General features: G+C 36.1%; 1 protein-coding gene across 1 annotated transcript in view; it reads left to right on the top strand.

Annotated features, from left to right (window-relative positions):
- ldlrad4a (low density lipoprotein receptor class A domain containing 4a) overlaps positions 1-19,881 on the top strand; it is a 156,149-nt gene that overhangs the window by 8,530 nt on the left and 127,738 nt on the right. The gene's annotated exons all lie outside the window — the stretch shown is intronic.

Raw genomic sequence — 19,881 nt, 5'->3', positions numbered from 1 at the left:
TGTATATTCCATAAACTATTATCACGATAATTACGCTGTAAAAATGCTGGGTTCCACATAATCGATTGTGTTGGGAAACATCAAGGAACTAAAGGTGCAGTAGGTGATTGTCTTCAGAAACATTTTTTGTTGTGCTGGTTGAAAGTCTTTTCACATTCCAATAATAATGCTTAAAGTAAATGATCTAAATGTATTTATATGCATTTTTTTTATTCTGGGTGAGGCTTAAAACTTAGAAAATGTTCATCCAATTAAACATTCTGGGTCCGACAATTCCCATAATTCTGATAAGTAGCCCAAACTGTCTGTCAGCAGATATAGATTTGTTCACGCAGATCTGCCGTTTGTGCATGCACATGAGAGAGAGAGTGACCGGTAAAAACAAATCCTGAATCAAAACTTTTTCAAATCCTGAATCAGTATTGGAGTTACTTTTGCACGCTGGAGGAAGGATGATACCATGGCTGAAGTATTTCTTTTAGACAGGTAATGCTCTGTTTTAAAACTATTTTAGTCTTGATGTAGATGATGTAGATTGTGTTGTTATGAGTGGGTTATATGCACAGAAGTGTTGTTCAGCCACTCAAATCTTCCGGCAAAAGATTGATGTGACTATTTTCAGTTTCATAAGGGACCTTTTACAACATCAATAATGTAGATTTTTATTAACAACAAAACATCAGTAAATAGTGCTATTCGGCCTAGGCTGCTTTACTGAGGTGAAGTTGGTTATATATTCAAATCACATTGGTTTAATTTATCACAATGACAACATGTGATGCGCTCCCCTTTATTGTTTACCATGCTACTTTGAATATTCGGTCTAAAATATTGCATGCATGAAATATTGCACATTATTACAATTTTTGCTTGCTACACAACAGAAAATTTGCTAGATATAATACCGTTTTTTTGTTAGTAATCATAGTATTATAAAGTACTATAAAGTTTTCTAAGCAGCGAATGACATGATCTAGTGGGTTGTCTACTCTCATCTTTAAGGTGTGCATTTATGATATCAGGAGGCGTGACTTTTACGGCATGGGCGGGACTGTGTTTTTTAAGATATTATGCTAACCGGTTAGCACTTTGGCAGATCACCTACCGCACCTTTAAGGTAACTTATTATTTTTTATAAAACAAAATGTGCATTGAATGTAAAACAATTAAGCCCCCCCCCCCCCCAAATAAAAAAAACTCTAAAGAATTGTTGTTTAAACTCATTTTACATATGCAGTTTATGCATATGCAACAAACATGTATTGTGCAGCCTAGATTAAGGCCTACAGTTTCAATTGCTTATTTAAGAATAGTGTTCAATTGAATACTGTACAGCATTCACTAAATAGCAAGCAAGTGTTTGACTTTGAGCAGCCCATTATTTGCTATTTCTAGTCACAAGGAGGAGGTATTGAGGGGGCATTGATATTCCATAGAGCTTTTCATGTGAGAAATATATCGTTATTATAGTTGATGTAATTTGTCTCTAAGAAAAACACTGTATACACACAGTTGAAGTCAGAATTATTAGCCCCCCGAAAATTATTAGGCCCCTGATTATTTTTTTTTCCCCAATTTTTTTTTTAACGGAGAGAAGATTTTTTTCAACACATTTCTAAACATAATAGTTTTAATAACTCATTTCTAATAACTGATTTAATTTATCTTTGCCATGATGACAGTAGATAATATTCTAGATATTTTTCAAGACACTTCTATACAGCTTAAAGTGACAATTAAAGGCTTAACTAGGTTAATCAGATTAATTAGGCAGGTTAGGGTAATTAGGTAAATTATTGTATAATGATCGTTTGTTCTGTAGACTATCGAAAAACAATATAGCTTAAGGGGGCTAATAATTTTGATTTTAAAATGTTTTTTAAATAATTAAAAACTGCTTTTATTCTAGCCGAAATAAAACAAATAAAACTTTCTCCAGAAGAAAAAATATCAGACATACTGTGAAAATTTTTTTAAAAAAGAAAAAAAAATTCAAAGGGGGGCTAATAATTCTGATTTCGACTGTATTTTTGGAGTGGCTAACAGAGTTAGTTACACAGCCTCACTTTTGAATTTAAAGCATGTGATGTATCAATCCGAGCCAACAAACAGGGTTTATTGTGACTCATTCACATGCTTTCCATCAACAATCACTACATCATAATACATGTCGTACATAAATCTTCACCACTGCTGTGATGGAGCATTAGGGAACAAGCCTGTTAGCAACAAGCCATCTATGTACTTGTTCCTAAGGTTGGGAGACTGATTAGGGACTTGCAGGCCTCTGTTTTTCCTCTTCTTACTTCTCGGTCTTTATTTTTAGCCATTTCAGGCGCTCTTCCCAGTCCACCCAGGGAGTCTCTCTGTTCTGTCTCAGGCGAAGACTCCAAATTCACCGGGTTTTTGCATCCACGGCTGTGATGAGTACGAGAAAAAAGGGCCTTTCTGTCTTTCTGCAGGTTTCTCTTAGCTGCCTTTGAAGGAGCTCAGTTTTATTCATGTATGCCCCATAAATATTGATCAGAGTCCTGGTTCAACGGATCTTTTTTGCTTTGAAGGCTTATTGATGGATTAGTTTCCTGCAGGAATAATTCATCGGGCAGGAAGAGGGAGTGTTAGGGACAGAGCTTGATTTTTCGAAGTCTTTATAGAAGGCCTGAATCAAGCCTGCATCAATGCAGAGCACTGGAAAGACTGCCAAGGTCTTTCATCTTTAACCGTAATGTTTTTTTTTTTCCAAGACATTTAACTGAACAGATTTGCACCAGCAGCAGAGTTTACGCTTGTCTTAATGATATATTCATGATAGAATTTACCTTGGAAGCAGGTAATCAAAACCAAAACGGACCCATGTCAATCACACATGTCCAAAATACAGAGCAGGAGGAAAAAGCAGAATAAAATATTAGACGTTGAAGGAGTGTTGATGCATATCTAGCCTTTGCTTCTCATCGAATTTATTCATGGAGATTAAATCGGGTGTATGGCCTCCTGCTCTCTCTTTGCAGCCATTGAAGTGTAGTCTGTCCTCAGCCGTGTCTCTTATGCCTTCCAGCTGAATGGCTCTTAAACCAGAATTATTAAATTCGTACACATCTCGTTTGGTTCCTCAGTGGAGAGGAGCTGGAAACGTTGGCCGAATCCCAATTCGCATTCTAAAACTGTGCGCTGAGTGTCATAAGACTGCATCTTCATGCATATGAGCCCTTTTTACAATCTATTTAGCTAGCTATGTATATTCATCTCACAGTTTGATTTATTTAAATGTCTTGTGCTCTAAAAATATATTTACAGTTGAAGTCAGAAGTATTAGCCCCCTGAATAATCAGCCCCCTTGTTGACAGTAAATATTTTACTAGATATTTTTCAAGACACTTCTTTACAGCTTAAAGTGACATTTAAAGGCTTAAATAGGTTAACTAGATTAACTAGGCAGGTTAGGGTAATTAGGCAAGTTATTGTATATTGATGGTTTGTTCTGTAGACTATCGAAAAAATATATAGCTTAAAGGGGCTAAAGATTTTGTCCCTAAAATAGTTTTTAAAAAATTAAAAACTGCTTTTATTCTAGCCGAAATAAAACAAATAAGACTTTCACCAGAAGAAAAAATATTATCAGACATACTGTGAAAATTCCTTACTCTGTTAAATATAATTTGGGAAATATTTAAAAAAGAACAAAAAATTCAAAGGGGGGCTAATAATTCTGACTTCGACTGTATTTTATTCACCTTATTCCTCACGTACAAGCGGGCGCAGCCATTGGAGACTTTTTTGCTCGAGACTTCTGGTCTCATCCACTTCCATTCATTTTTAGACGTTAAAAACAGCTCGGTTTGCTGCTTGATGTTGCAAACTGACGTTTTCTTATTATATTATTCTACTTTGTCTGTATAGTCATGAAAACACTTGCGTGTAGAGCCAGTATGGTATTTGTAGATGTATGGTAGAGCCGGATGGTATTTTGTCCATAGGGAATTGAATGTATAGTTTGGTTTGCTATTGGTGGATCCAGGGCTTGACATTAACTTTTTTGATCACCAGCCACTGTGGCTAGCAGATTTCCAACATTACTAGCCCCTTGCCATTTTTACTAGCCACAGTTTTGTTGTTGGGAAAATATATTTTATATGCATATATTTGACTTTGGCATGCTAAAATGACGATTTAGATTTTGTGTTATTGCCTCCTCATTCTTGCCTCCTCATTCTTTTAACTTTTTTTTTGTGTGTTGTGTATGAGTTTGCTCAGTGAGCATGAGCAAATGGGTTGTCAAACCCTGTTCTTCAAAAAAAAAAAAACTAAAATGAAAAAATTATTTCCAACCAGCCAAAGTGGCTAGTGGGAGTGACTGTCTAACCCACCACAGCTGATATCTACCCACATTTGGCGGGTTTGCGGGTATTAATGTCAAGCCCTGGGTGGATCTCATGTGGATGACAGGAGGGGCTGTGTGACTTAAGGAAAATATCTAATTGCATTTTTTTTGACAGATAATGCGATTTCGATTTAATTTTGTAGTCAAGCTTCACCTGAATAATCTGTATCGTAGCTTCTTACTGTTAAAATGCAGTGAGTGTTGGTTTAAAAAAAAGGAACTGAAAAGATATTAACTTAAACGTTTATTCAAATTTGTTTTTATAATTTTTTTTGGGATTTTTTACCTTTAATTTTAAATAGGATAGAGGAGGTTACAGACAGGAAAGTATTGAGAGGAGAGAGAGGGGAACGGTCGGCAAATGACATCGAGCCAAGAATCGAACTCGGGTTGCTGTGAGCACCATGGTGCTATATGTCTCTGCACTTAACCCCTAGGCTACCATTTAAGGCCTTTCTTCCTCCTCCCTCCGGCCTGCAACTGACGTCAAAAATTAAATGAGATTTGGCCCCCCAAAACTTATGTTTTTGAATCACTATCATTGTTGTGCTGTCGCGTATAACCCACCTATTGGACAATTAAAATACTGCACTATATTATACTGTATTTTCAGTTTTACTTTTGTTTTTTCTCAGAGTGCGGTCAAGAGTAACGCACATGCAGATTATTTCTGAGGCTGATATAAACGTTGAAATAAATATGCATAAGTGCTCTAATTGTACTAAATTTACAATTTATGTAAATATATAAGGGTCATTTGAATATTATCTGTTATATGCCACCTGTATTTTGTTGAACAAACACCTTTTCATGGCTTACACATTATGCTGGTGGTGTAACAAATATGCTAATATTTCCAATATTCGATTCAAATGGTCTCCTTTAAAAAAAAATTCTCATGTGTTTTGAGATTTCTATGAAAACTAGGTACATTATACCGCTGGTTGAATTGAACATGTTAAAGTAAAAGTAATTATATACTTACTTTTTCCCTTTTTTGTTGTAGTTTTACAAATAAGAAAGATACTAAAAAGAACAATTGCCAGTAAAGTCAGTAAAGTTATCCAAACTGTTTCTGCTGTTCTTACGCTATCTGTTAAACTTTTGATAAAGCAACAATTGGTTGGGACAGAATAATAATAGTTATTATCATTATTATGACTACCTAATTGTCAAAATGCTAATTTAATCAGCCACAGATATATTTCAGCAGCTGTGTGACGTGATAAATGTACTGATTTGCATCACTGGTGACAGGTAATGCCTGAAATATAAGCATCAGGTCTGTTGTCCTAAGATGCACCAGTTACGACACCTTTTGTTCTTGTACTTGAATGTTAAAAACGGCCCTCCTATGAATTGTCAGTCACTGAAATGCCCCCCCGCCAATTTGAGTTTGAGACCCCTGTTCTAGAACAAACAGTAAACACAAATAAAATGACCTTACCTTTCTGTGAACACGTTGAACTCAAATTAGGGAGATAGTGTAGCTTATTATAAAAGCAAAAACATTATAATCCTAAAAATACAGAACACTCAGCAAACTAACATGGCTGAAACAACTCTGAAATTTTACTTTGCTGTTGCTTGCTACTAAATTGAGTCTCACTGGCAAAACTTTCAGTTGACTTTTTAGCAAGACACTCCTCATATAGCCTGTGCATGGTGCTTTTTTAGTTGCTGGTTGTTGTATTTCCTCATGCTGTGGCAACAATTCTTACTAATGACCTGCTTTTGTTCAGTGTCTGTGACTTTGAAACCAAAATATTCCCACAGTGCAGATGTCCTGATTTTGTCTATTAATGCTTCTGAAGCAGCAAATGTCATCATCCCACTCATCCGCACTTTCCTGTTTGTTTGTTTGTTTTTTATTGTGGCCGTTCTGCATAGTTCGATTGCGCAATTATGATATGGGCTGATTGAAAGTGTACTCACTCGATTGGCTAGTAAGACTATAACACACAGACAGCAGTCATGCATTTGCTCTGGGCAGGGGAAATTAAATAATACATATATATTTCATATCGCAGCCTCTTGCGATTTATCTAATCGCAACATTTTAAAACGCGATTCGATTTCGATTAATCGCACAGCCCTAGTGACAGGTTGATCCTGCACTCACAGCTGTAAATGTGATTAGAAAAGAGACGTCTTCAAAATGTGAAGGGAACTTTAAAGGGTTAGTTCACCCAAAAAAGGATTTTCTGTCATCATTTACTCACTATTCACTTTTACTCACTAATCGTAATCACAATCTAGTTGGAGTTTCTTGTGTCTGTTAAACACAAATAAAGAAATTTAGAAATACATTGGGAATTGGTAATCATTGACTTCCATAGTATTTGTTTCTTCCTGCTATGGAAGTTGGTTGTTACAGGTTTCAAACATATTTTTCAAAATATCTTCTTTTTATGTTTTACAGACTGCTGAATAGTGCTGCACAATATATTGTTTCAGCATCGATATCGAAATGTGCGCACCTGCAATAGTCCACATTGCAGGATGTGAAATGTTGAGACGATGTTCTAGTTAAACAGAAGCCACAGTTCAAAACATACAAAATTTGTGGAGTCATTGCAACTGTATATTTTATTTATTTATTTATTTAAACAGGAAAAGATTATAAGTTCTGCTCTGCAGATCATAGAAACACACAGACATCTTTAACATTTCTTCCATTCAGCCATAAAAACAGTACAAACAATCACCAAATGCACTAAATAAAGAGAAACAGGCTTTTTATTTACCAATAAGTTTATCATTTGCACATGCTTTTAAAAGCCTGACTATGTGAACTTCTAGCCACAAAATGTTTTGTGAATTTAGGAAAGATTAATCATATTTGTGTGTGTACAGTGCTCCGCATAGTTGAGGACACCCCATTTTGAGAATGAATATTTTAATCAATTTCTCAGGGAATATAGGCAATGTATTTTGATGCATTTAAACAAAACAGATTTATTAAACAGATATATTTATTCAAATAATATTTTAGTCGCAAAACAGTGAAAAATTGGATGAAAATACAATTAAATTCAAGTAAAATATTGCAAAAAAATACTAATAATAACCTACAAAATTTCAACTAAATTTTTTTATTTTTATTTTTTTTGCTTCTTGATTTTCTTTTTTTGTTTTAAAATTTGTATTTAATATGTTTCTATAACATTTAAATTTGGGTGTACTAGTTTTTGGATCGTTATTATAACTTATTTTGTTAGATAAGCTCCAGATTTGGCTTCAGTACTGACTAATCTAATGTATATGCACAAATATATTGGATAGCTTAAATACGAATTAAAACAATAGATTTGTGAGGAGTGTACTTATATATGCTGAGAACTGTATATGATGAAGATACATTATACAGTGTTGTTTTACATTTCATTATTCAATTTGTGCTTGAATACTGCTAGACTCCCAGAAACTGGTGTTTATTTCATTTGTATTTTTGCTCTATACTGGATTTCTCAATGCTTGCGATTGGTTTATTATATTTTATGCAGATGCACCCCCTTACAAAATCACCCCAATCAATCAAATGTTATAAATTCATTCCAAATAAAGCCATACGTTCCATCTAGTGAAGGTATACTCAATACCGTATATTTTGCAGAAAAACAAAACATCACAATGTCCCTATTTTTAAATGTTTGGAAGCACTTGAGGGTGAATACATTTAAATTGTTTTGGTTAACTATCCCTTTAGGACGCATGAATAAAAAATCATGATATTCTCAAATAAATAGTTCATTACAAAAGCAGCAATATTACATAAAAAAATGTATTATTGTCCTGATGAGGAGCGTTGACAAGCCATTAGCCTACAAACTAACTAATTTATGAATAAATTTGTCATTTTATTTGAAAAGGGTTAGATTTTTTTCTTTAATATTTAGTATTGTTTATTAAAACAGTTGTTTACATAGACCAAGACTCGCTGTGCAGTATTGCCTGCAGAGCTATAGCAATGTCATTATAGTAAACTCTCTCTTAGAAGTCCTGTCTCTAAATTCATCCCCTTTAAAGCACTGGCACTGCAGCCATTAAAGTACAGCTTTTGCAACCAAATCCACCAGCATCAACAATACATGTCAAGATAACTATTTGAGTTTGCAGGTGTTTATTATGATAATCTGTATATCTGTATATCTAATTCTACACTCTGATGGTTCTGCGTGCTGACATGTTATAGATAATTTGCCTACACTGTAAAAGAAGCTGGTTTCCACACAAATCCTTCATGTTGTCCCAACACAAATTGATTAAGTTAATCGATTTCGCAAATTTAAGTGGATTGAACATAAAAAAATTAAGTTGTCGGCAAAAACCTTAAAAATTGTGTTGCTTCAACTCATTTTAAATAAGTAGTAAAAGCAGCAAAATGATTGTTTTGAGTGTATATGTTATTTACATTTTCTTTTTCCAATTATTTAAGGTTTTCCTTTTAAACAATTTCACTTTTTTTTTTGTTTGACCATGTCACTTATGCGATTATTTTTGAATTAATATTATAATAATAGTCAACACACTGGTCAGTAGTGCAAATAGTTGCATGATACACATCAAGGAAAACAGATGTCTTTAGCATTGCAGTTATGAAGGAAAAATTCATCATAAGACTGATGTTCCTGGTCTCAGCTCAAACACTGGTTATAGAATCTTTTTCAGTCATCCATACAAACATGGAACAAACCCCCCTGGTTTGGGGGAAAATAAATAAACTAGATTATAAATATAATAGAAACAAAATTATATTGCAGTAATGACATGCAATTGTCATTGTGGGCACTTCAAAATACCAGGAGTGATAGTATTTGTTTTTGTAATGGAGGAGATTTACAAACCTATATTGCCATATAATTGAAAAAACATTTCAGAGTACTACTGTTATTAATGGCAGTAGTTCAGTAATGCCACTTGTGTGTATTTGTGTGTGCATTTATGTATTTGAAATGTGTTTTATTTAGATTTGTCCAGCAAAAAAAAAATCTTTTAATGATTTAAAAGCAAGGAATTGTTCACAGTATTTCTTCTGGAGAAAGTCTTATTTTTAATTATTTTTATTTGGCTAGAATAAAATCAATTTTTATTTCTTTTTAAATTAATTTTCATGTCAGTATTATTAGCCCCCTTAACCATTTTTTTTCTCGATAGTCTACAGAACAAACCTTCCATATACAATGAAATGACTTGCCTAATTACTCTAACTTACCTAATTAACCTAATTAACCTAGTTAAGTTAACCTTAACCTTAAAATGTCACTTTAAGCTGAATACTAGTATCTTGAAAAATAATGGCAAAGTTAAAAAAATATTATTAGAAATGAGTTATTAAAACTATTAAAATTATTATTGTTTTATTTTATTTACTATTTATTTATTTATTATGTTTAGAAGTGTGTTAAAAAAATATCTGTTAAAAAATTGGATAAACAAAACAATAGGGATAATAATTCTGACTTCAACTGTTGAATCGTAAAATAAATATATCCATATACAGTAGCTACATAGGGTATTTAATTATCGGTGTTTTGCACAGAGTTTTTGCATGTGTCCATTCGGTTACATTGTTCATTAAAGATTTTGTGTTACAGAAATGCTTACGCAAGTTAAAATCTTTAGTGTAGTTAAATTATAATCAATATTTAGTGCAACTTCTCCATTGTCATTTGCCTAAATGAGACTCGGTCCGCTTTCAAACAAACTCTTGTCCAGATAGACGAAAATATGAAGGCAACATTGTTTAAAAAGACACCTAAAGAAACCAGAAACTGGAAATAATTTCAAAGATTCAACTATGAAAACGACTGAATACTCAAACACATCTGTTTTTCCCACTATCATAGGCCATGTCCACACGTACACAGGTATTTTTATAACTGTGGTTTTCCCCCTTTTGTTAATAAAAAAAATCTCCATCCACATTAAAATGCCAAAACACACTATGATGCATGTTAAGGGCATGCCGAACCAACAGGTGGCGATAATGACACTTATGCTGGGTGCACACCAAACAGAGTAACTTGCATACAAATCAATGCAGATGTGAGAACAAAGGCGGGTTACCGTCTCGCAGGTGAACGGCACAAAATATGCGATGGTGCCACATTGGTGCCAATGTGCTGAATTTTGCCTTATTTGCATCTTTCGCGTTTGGTGTGAACATAGCTGTGTTGGCCAATCAGAAAGTAGAAAACAGTGTGCATATTGAAGTCATGAGGCGAAAACACTGGTTGTATAGCATCCACATGACAACACTGTACCTGGAGTTTGAGTAGTGTCGGCTGCAGACTGCAAGACAGATGCATAACATGAAGGGGGCCTAACTTGTAGTAGAGGCGTAACTGGAAGTTATGGAGACCAACATGTCAAAACTATGTTGTCGGCAAGATTGTGCTGTTCCCATTAATTATTAACATCTACACCTACTCCAACCCTAAAACCAACCATAATGGTTATTATCGTCTACACCTACCCCAACCAATAATCATATCATCACAGTTATTAACGTCTACATCTACAAAAACCCTAAACCCAACCATCACAGTTATTAATGTCTATATCTACCACAACCCTAAACCCAACCATCAAAGTTACAGTATTAACATCTACACCTTCCTCAAACGCAAACCCAACAATCATAGTTATTAATGTCTACACCTACCCCAACCCTTAACCCAACCATCACAGTTATTCATGTCTACACCTACAAAACTCAACCATCATAGTTACAGTATTAACATCTACTCCTTGCCCTAACGCAAACCCAACCATCATAGTTAATAACACCTACCACCAACCTAAACCCAGCAATCATACTTGTTAACGTCTACACCTACCTCAACCTTTTTTTTTTTAAATAATTATTTTTAGGCGTTTTTCACCTTTATTTGGAAAAGACAGTAGAGGTTGCAGACAGGAAAGTATTGGGAGCAGAGAGAGGGGAAGGATTGGCAAAGGACCTCGAGCTGGGAATCGAACTCGGGTCGCCGTGAGCACCATGGTGCTATATGTCGGCGCACTTAACTACTAGGCTACTGGCGCCGACTACCCCAACACTTAACCCATTATAGTTATTAACATCTGCACCTTTCCCAAACCTAAACCCAACCATTATAGTTATTAACGTCTATACCTTCCCCAAACGCAAACCCAACCATCATAGTTATTAACATCTACACCTACCCCGACCCTTAACCCAACCATCACAGTTACTAACGTCTGTACCTACCACAATCCTAAACCCAACCATCACAGTTATTAACGTCCAGCTGCGAGTTGTGGAGGTTTTCATACTTGACGTGCTCGCCATTGTACTGTTATTTGCATCCAAAGGGGGCAATGCTGAGTGGGCTAACTGTCATGACAAAACAAAGAAGTCAGTGAGTGGAGTTTATAGTTGAATGAATATAATAATATATCAAATGAATAGGTTGTGGGTAAATTTGGAGAAAACTCATGAAAACATTTGCAGAAAATGTTCTCTGGTATTGTAAGGATTTCCGCCATCTTGCCAACAACATCTCATTGTGACATTTGCATGGCTCAATGGGATCTCGATAACTGCAAGTTACACCTCTAACCTACTCCAAGTTGTGCCCCCTTGATGTTATGCTCCTCTCTCGCAGATAGATAGACTTGTGAAGTTTTGGAAAATCGTCACCTTGGTCGGAGTTTTCAGAAAGTTTTGGTTTCAGTCACCTGACTGTGTTTTTGTGTGGACCAACAGCAAAACCGCATTGAAAAAAGTGCGGTTTAGAAAATACCTGTGTTCGTGTGGACTGGGCCATTGCCATGGTGTTCCACATTATGCCTCATTAACACTAGCAGTGACTTTGTAGCTGTCTGTTGCCCTGGGTGGCAACCTTCTGAAAACGCAGGTCTGTGTAGGTCTACAGCACTGAAAATACAACTGGTCTCTGAGCGAGCTGAGAGAGGGTCATGTAAGCTCTACTGTTGCTCCTGTTGGCTGTCGCCCAAGAAAGTTGCTCTTCATTTGCATAAAGTTGAAGGATTCTCAACTTTGTCGCATCGCTCGACACACCCACCTGCCCGCTGACGCTCGCATAGACCAAGGTCGCTGGAAGTAGTTCGCTCTCCGTTGAAGCAAACTGTCGCTTGTCGCTGCTAGTCGCTCGTAGTGTGAATGAGGCTTTACAGTTCAATACAGGCCTTGGAAATGCCTAGTTTTGCACATCCTACTGTACTTCTCAAACTGTTTTGAAAACAGTATATCATGGAGGCACTGGTGTTGCATTGTTGTGGCTATAAAATTGGGCAAACATTCTAGAAACCCTTTTGAACTTTTTCACTGAACACACAGAGTACAAACACTCCTAACCCTGTACGTCTGGTGAGGGAGTGAGCCAGACTAGGCCTGTAATTTGATAGGCATGGTGGTGAGATGAGTCTAGATGACTTTGCTGATCCATGCAGACATCACTCAGCCAGCTGTGGCGGCACAGCATTTATCAGCTGACCGGAGATCAGTCTTGAACGTTGGTGTTACTGCAAAGATTGGGGTCGCAGATCCTGATAACAGAGCGGCAATGGAAAAAGACTCATACCTGGGTTTTAATTGCTTGATCGCAAAAACTGTTGACGGGTGGCACAATCCCGCATTATGACATCATCAGTCATCGTGATCGGCTGCTTCCACCAGCTTCAGACTCATGTATGGTCATTGGTGCTGCTGCCACCTAACATGCCCATAAGTGGCAAGGCAGACTGTAGGCTGCCCACGTCTCTTTCTCTCTCTCTTTTGCTGTCTCCCTCCCCCTCTCCTCTTCCTGGCTCGAGGAGAGAGAGCCGAGAGAAGCATGCATTCCTACAGCATAGCAGGAAAGCTTCTTGACACAGGCGGGGAATGTGTGACGTTCCTCTCTGACCGTGCAGTCAGACTGCTCTCGGGCAGCACCCTCGTCATGTCTTTGTGGCCTGAAGGTAAAAAGTCTTGCAGTAGAGGGCACTGTTAAGGGTGTGTTCACACTTGTAGGATTTTTTCTTGGTGCTTTTGGTCCAGACCAAACAAAAACAACAACAAAAAAACCCCCACAAATCCTGGTTAGCTTTGTGTTTACATTAATATTTTTACATTAAGACCAAACCTATATTGATACAAAGCGAAATAAATAAATGATGTATTTTTCTACAGAACCGACAAAACGTTTAGGCTAAAAGTGCTTCTTGTACATTCACATTTATTAATTTTGCTTGACTTTTTTATCTGAAGTGACCTAAAATTTGACAATTTAGTTCAATGTGTATCTTAAGAAATTTGCCATGCATGTTTTCAATGAGGCAACAATCACATGACTTCTGAGTATAAAGGCCCTATCATACACCCGGCACAATAAGGCGCAAGACGTGTTTTGCATGATTTGTTGCTATTTCCAGAGCAACGCAACCTTAATTTTTACATTTTGCACCATGTTGTTTAAATAGCAAATCCATTTGCACTACTTTTTGGACTCATGGGTGTGCCGGTCTATAAAGGAGGTGTGTTCAGGCGTATTGTTGGCACAGACACTGAAATAGACTGTGCCGTTGACCAGGTAAAAGCTGGTCAAAAGTCTAACACAGTGCGTGTTAGTTATGTGCCTGTGCAGATTCAAACGCTTAATACACACAGGGTGTCCAGCATTACACAAATATCTTTACATATGAAAAATGTTAGAGAAATTATCTATAACTAATTATACTACATAAGTATAAAAAACACTACCTCCATGCTTTCATGTCCAGGGGCCTTTTTTTCAGTTTATTCATGACAATTAGCATTTTTGTTATAATGTTATTATTATTAGCAGTATTAATTATTATGTGTATATTTATATTTGCTTTAATAAAAACAAGTTTAGATTTGTCCACTTGTCGGGTTTTGGAGACGTATACATCACTGTTTTGGGCATAAGAATAGAATATATAGCTCAGTTTTTTTTACCACACTTCGTTATTATTGTTCATTTATTCGTTAGCAGGAAATAAAAGCTAAATTTAGAAAGAGTTTTGAAACAAAGCTTTGTGCTTAACAAACAAAATTAAATATGTATGCTAATAGATGTCTTCAGTGGAGTGCGTACAACACCGTTTTCTATGAAAGTAAAGGAGTAAAGTGAAGAGTAAAAGTAAAATAAAGATGATTCATGAGGCTGATTCTTTATCCTCGCGTTGCAGATGGTCTGTTTAACTATTTTCTCGCTAGTGAAGTGTTCAGTTTTTCCACTTACAAACTCCGCCATGCTATGGTGTAACGCAACTGACTCTTAAAGGGAATGGGAGATGAGACTCTGATTGGTTTAATGCATGTCATTCTCAAAAAGCATCTATAACTCATTAAGAGAATAAGCACAATTAGACCATGCGCCACAGTGCAAACTGTATTTTTCCTTCCTTAAAATAGCAAAAGTGGATTTGGACACGCCCGTAATGCTTTTGCACCATAAGTTTTAGACTTGTAGAAGAACCCTTAGTGTTTAATGCATGTTTATGCATTGTGTTGAAACATTCAGCTTTTACTGTGATTTCTCTTTTTATGCAGAGGTTGATATTAATTACTGCCTCTGTTTCATATTTGCTAAAAACATAAAATGCAGCTCTTAATACATCTCTGGTATTCCCTTTTTGTTGAGAATAATTATAATTTAGCCTATATTTCATACACGTGACAAACTAGATTACTCTGTGGCATATATAGGTCACTCACGTCTTCTAGCTAAAATAAACCTTTCCACTGTCTTATTTTTTTTTCAGTTTTGAAAAGTATTATTTTGCTTTTTTCGGAGTACACTCTGTTTGTGTGTGTAAATGTCAGGCAATGACCCAAACTGCTGGACTTTTTGTGTTTATTAATGCTCATATAAAACCATTTCTGGAGAACTATTGAACTTACCTAAGCTGCATACCTACTATGTAGATATGCCCTCTATGGCAGTATTTCTCAACCACGTTCCTGGACGACCACCAACACTGCATGTTTTGGATGTCTCCTTTGTCTGTCACACCCATTACAGGAATTTCTGTCTCTGCTAATTAGCTGTTGATCTGAATCAGGTGTGTTTGGTTAAGGAAACATGGAAAATGTGCAGAGTTTGAATATTGTTTGGGAATCTGCATTACAGATTTGAAAAGTGTTTTGAAGTTGATGTGAGCTGCAACTGGCAGCCAGTGCATGGAGATAAAGAGAGGTGTGACGTGTTGGCTTGGGTTTGTTGAAGACAACAATTATTTCCTACATTATTTTGAATCTTTTGTGGAGGTTTGTTGCACATGATGAAAGTCCAGCTGGAAGAGCATTGTTATAGTCTAGCATAAAAATGGCAGAGGCCTGGACAAGAAGTTGTGCAGCAGGTTATTTGAAAGCTCAGCTATCAGCTGAAAACTGGTGAAGAGCTTTTAAAATGTTTAAAGGAGTCAAAACAGTAACAGGAATTTCTCTCTTGCATACAAATTAAGCTCTGATGCAAGGTGAAAGCTTATCTGATGTCTTTATTGAACTGTAGTGGGAAACGTAGCTTATATGACAAGAAAATCCAGGTATGTTTGGCCTTTTATGTCCTTTTATGGTTTTATTTTTTGACCCCACATCCTGTTTTTGGTTTGTTTAGATGTCTTTGCTCCATTTTGTGTTCATTTTTCAGTTGAGCCACAGAGTTTGTTTGGAAATGAACCAAGACCACCCTTTTCTGGTTGTTTGGCTTGCAGTAGGGATTAGATGGTAGCTTTCAGACTTCAAATGAACTACACTTTGAGAGCAATTGCACAGTTTCTTTTGTTTAAAACAAATCTACCAACACATCCAAAGAAAATGTTTTATTTTACACTGTTTATCAAGCAATGGTTACTTTAACATCCATAATTCCATAAATGTTCAATAACAGTTTCAATAAAAAATCATTAGGCTTACCAAAACGTGTATTTAAAAGGTGCATTTCGCATCCTCTGTGGCTCATTCATGGCTTCAAAAGAGCCATTTTAGAATGAAAGAGTCACAAGTTAATTATATTGTGACCCATTCGGTTTATAATTTGCATTGTCTTGAAAATAAGATGCAGAATAGCAATACAGCAACTCATGAGATTAGCTATGTGATACAAGAGCTGTGGCGAAATTGTTAGAGAAATTGGTTTTGCATTGATTTTGAGACTTTTAAAAGGCATCGCTATTCTCTCTTGAATTGATTTTGAACTTAGTTTTTAACAGCAGATGCTGATGTAGGATTTTTTTTTGCCACAGCCCTGTAATATGCTATTTAATAAACTCAGATTATCTACTGGTTATTAAGAAAAAGTATCTCTGGGTCATTTTTAAATCATTTCAAATCTTTTGCCACCTCAAAAATGTTGATTCAGGTTTTATTACAGACATAATCATGTCCCCTTTTCGCTTGTAGAGCATTTGAAGGTGTTTGAAGATTCTTTCTTTTTACAACAGATGCTGTTTGGTTAATATTCATGATCAAATGAATTGCTTAAGCAATAAAAACAAAATTTTCTCAGTATTATCTCATAATTGGTAGAAAGCAAATTCAAAATCTGTTAATAAAAATCAATTAACCTTTGATCACAAGTCTGAGTTATTGAGTCACACGATCGTTCAGAAATCATTCTAATTTGCTGCTTCAGTGCACAGTTGTTATAAATGTTTTGGAGCATAATTGATTAATAATGGTTTAAAGAAAACCAATACGAAATCATGAAATCTTTCTTTTAAGATTAAAGATAAATAGAAGGTTAAAAAAACAGCATTTATTCATTTAACTTTATATTACAGCATGCTTGATCAAATAGATGCAGCTTTTATGAGACTTGTTTTAAAAACATCCATCTTATTCTGATATCCTACTCTAAATATGCTCAACTTTGATTTCTTGTGATCTGAATTAACGGGCAAAATCTATCTCGCATTTGGAAGCGTAGCCTGTTTACATGCCTTCAGTTTTTGTAGCTAGCCGTCATAGTACAGACCATCTTTGTGTCTCATGCCACGAATTAAGCCTTTGTCTTTTTGTAGCGTTGTCTTCTGCCACTGCTGCCAAGCTCTGGCTAGCTCTTGCGGAACATATTGCATGGACATGCCCCAAGTTAGCGCCTGTGGGACACGATTTCTGATAGGAAGTCCAGATGGAGACGCTTTAGGCCTCCATAGTGGTTTTTTAATCCCCTCCTGGGGCGAAGCCTATGACCCAGGCCGTACTCCTCTGGTGCGCCTTCTCAGAGGACGGAAAGTGTATATGTTAAGCCAATGCAGTGTCGTTAATTAACATGAACCACACAAAGCTGCTATCCTAGAGTTTTTTTGAGAAGGGTGACCTCCAAACCATGTGCTAGACAGCTTCTCACAGAGGCGTTTGGGTGAAAATTGTTGCAAAATCTTTAGCAATGCGTAAATGCTAACACACATTCATGCACCCTGCTCCTCTCACATGCACACACAGACACAGACACACGCACACACCTCACCTTTCCTGTGTGAAAACTGTGCTATAAATGTTCGACGGTGCTGTGGAAGACTCTTTCTGCAGTTGGCATGGTTTCAATTGAGATCTGTCTGTGTGTGTGTGTGGCCTGCGTGTGTGCGCGCGTACGAAAGGAACGGAACAGAACAGCACCGTACAAGCACTCATTCTTTAGATTGTACTGCACGTACAGCTGTGACTTGTGTCTATCGTCATCTGTTAACACAGGGCGCCTTTAGAAAGAGGCTTTGCGCTCCGGAACATTGCGAATACAATCAGGCACATTCAGGAACAGAGAGGCAATCTTTGGCTGATGGTAAAAACACTTCAGCTTAGAGAGTTTTAAATGTCAAAACTCACCCTGTTTAAGCAGACCGGGCTTTTTATTTTCTTTATTCGCGTATTCTATATGTCTTAGAGAGATTGTATAAAGGAAGCAAGACTGATGGTTTGTACTGTAGGAGGGCAAGTGCTGGCCTTTATCTTCATTTAGGTGAATGAAGCGATGAAAGAAGTCCATTGAGGGATGGATTGATTATTAGTCCTTACTGGAGGTTTTTTCCAGATACTATGAGCTGCTATCTAGGGTCAGACAGTTCCCTTGTTTAGTAGATGATACACTGGATTAAAAGGGATCTACAATTTAAACAGTGCTAATACGAATTTATTTACAAATATATGAAGAGTTCAGATGCAAAACCCTCTAAATGCCGTCTGAATTTTTCCTCTAAAATGAGCACTCTAGTGTTTATGTTCAGTAATATCACTTTTATGGCAAAGAGTAAGTCCTTTTCCTTGTTTTTAAAGTGAAATATCTTAACATAAACAAAGGAGGCTGAGATAAATTTTCGAGGGAAATTTCAGACGGCATTTAGAGGTTTTTGCATCTGAACTCTTCATATATATCTATTAGCGCTGGGCAAGGTTTCAATTAATCAAATTGCTATGCGCAAAAAACAATAATGATATTAAAAGTACAGAGTAAGTGTATAAACAACAACAACAACAACAAATATTTTCCCCTAACCCTTTAGCACATAGGTCTCAAACTCGATTCCTAGAAGGCCGCAGCTCTGCACAGTTCTGCTCCAACCCTAATCAAACAGCTGATCCCACTAATCAAGGTGTTCAAGACTACTAGAGAATATTAAGCAGATGTGAGTTGGTGGCTGAGGTGGCTGAAGCTAAACTATGCACAGCTGCGGCCTACATTTGCGCGAATTTTTTATTTTTTTATTTCTTTAAATGTTTAATAAGTCAGGTTCAGAAAGTATAATCTTTACTAATTTACTCAGTGTGATGGATTTTTTATTTTTTAAAGATAACTTATAACATTAAAGATGTACCTATATATGAGCTATGAGGTTCTAAATCAGTGGCATTTTTTGTTTCTGATGAAGCTGTCAGTCTGCATTATAATAACTTTAATTCAGAAGAATAGTTTCTTTTTTGATTGTAATAAATACAAAATTTCTTTCTACAAATATTTTATCTGTACTGTCAAATCACTCAAACTACTCAATTTTTTTTCAGTTAACTATATTTATTTCCGTTTATATCATCATGTCAATAGGGATGCTCCGATCGGGATTTTCGCAGTTGATACCAAGTACCGGTACCTTGTCATGGTGATCGGCCGATACCGATATCGAATCTCGTGCTTCAAGCTTTATAAAACATAAAGCACATTTTCCCTCTAAGTATGATATTTAAGTGGAGATCTCGCCTTACCTAAGAGAATAAATGAAGGATGCTGCATATAATCCCTTAACCATGTCTCCTTTAACCATTTAGGTGTGAACATGTCATGGTCAGAAGCAGCTTTACATAACATAATAGATAGCACACATTTAAAAAAATGAAGAATATTAACTAGCAATGTAATTTAGAAAAACATTGCAAATGATGGAAGAAGAATTTAACATGTCTCAATCAAAAAAAAGTTTGGAGTGCACATTTGATGCATGTTACGATGCACACCTAAATCCACGATTAAAGGGAATAGTTCTATAAACTACTGTTTATTGCAATAAGTACATAT

Source organism: Danio aesculapii, chromosome 19 (assembly GCF_903798145.1).
Source record: "Danio aesculapii chromosome 19, fDanAes4.1, whole genome shotgun sequence".
Taxonomy (NCBI): Eukaryota; Metazoa; Chordata; class Actinopteri; order Cypriniformes; family Danionidae; genus Danio; species Danio aesculapii.
The sequence above is the reverse complement of the archived record's forward strand: the minus strand, read 5'-3'. Positions and strand labels throughout refer to the sequence as shown.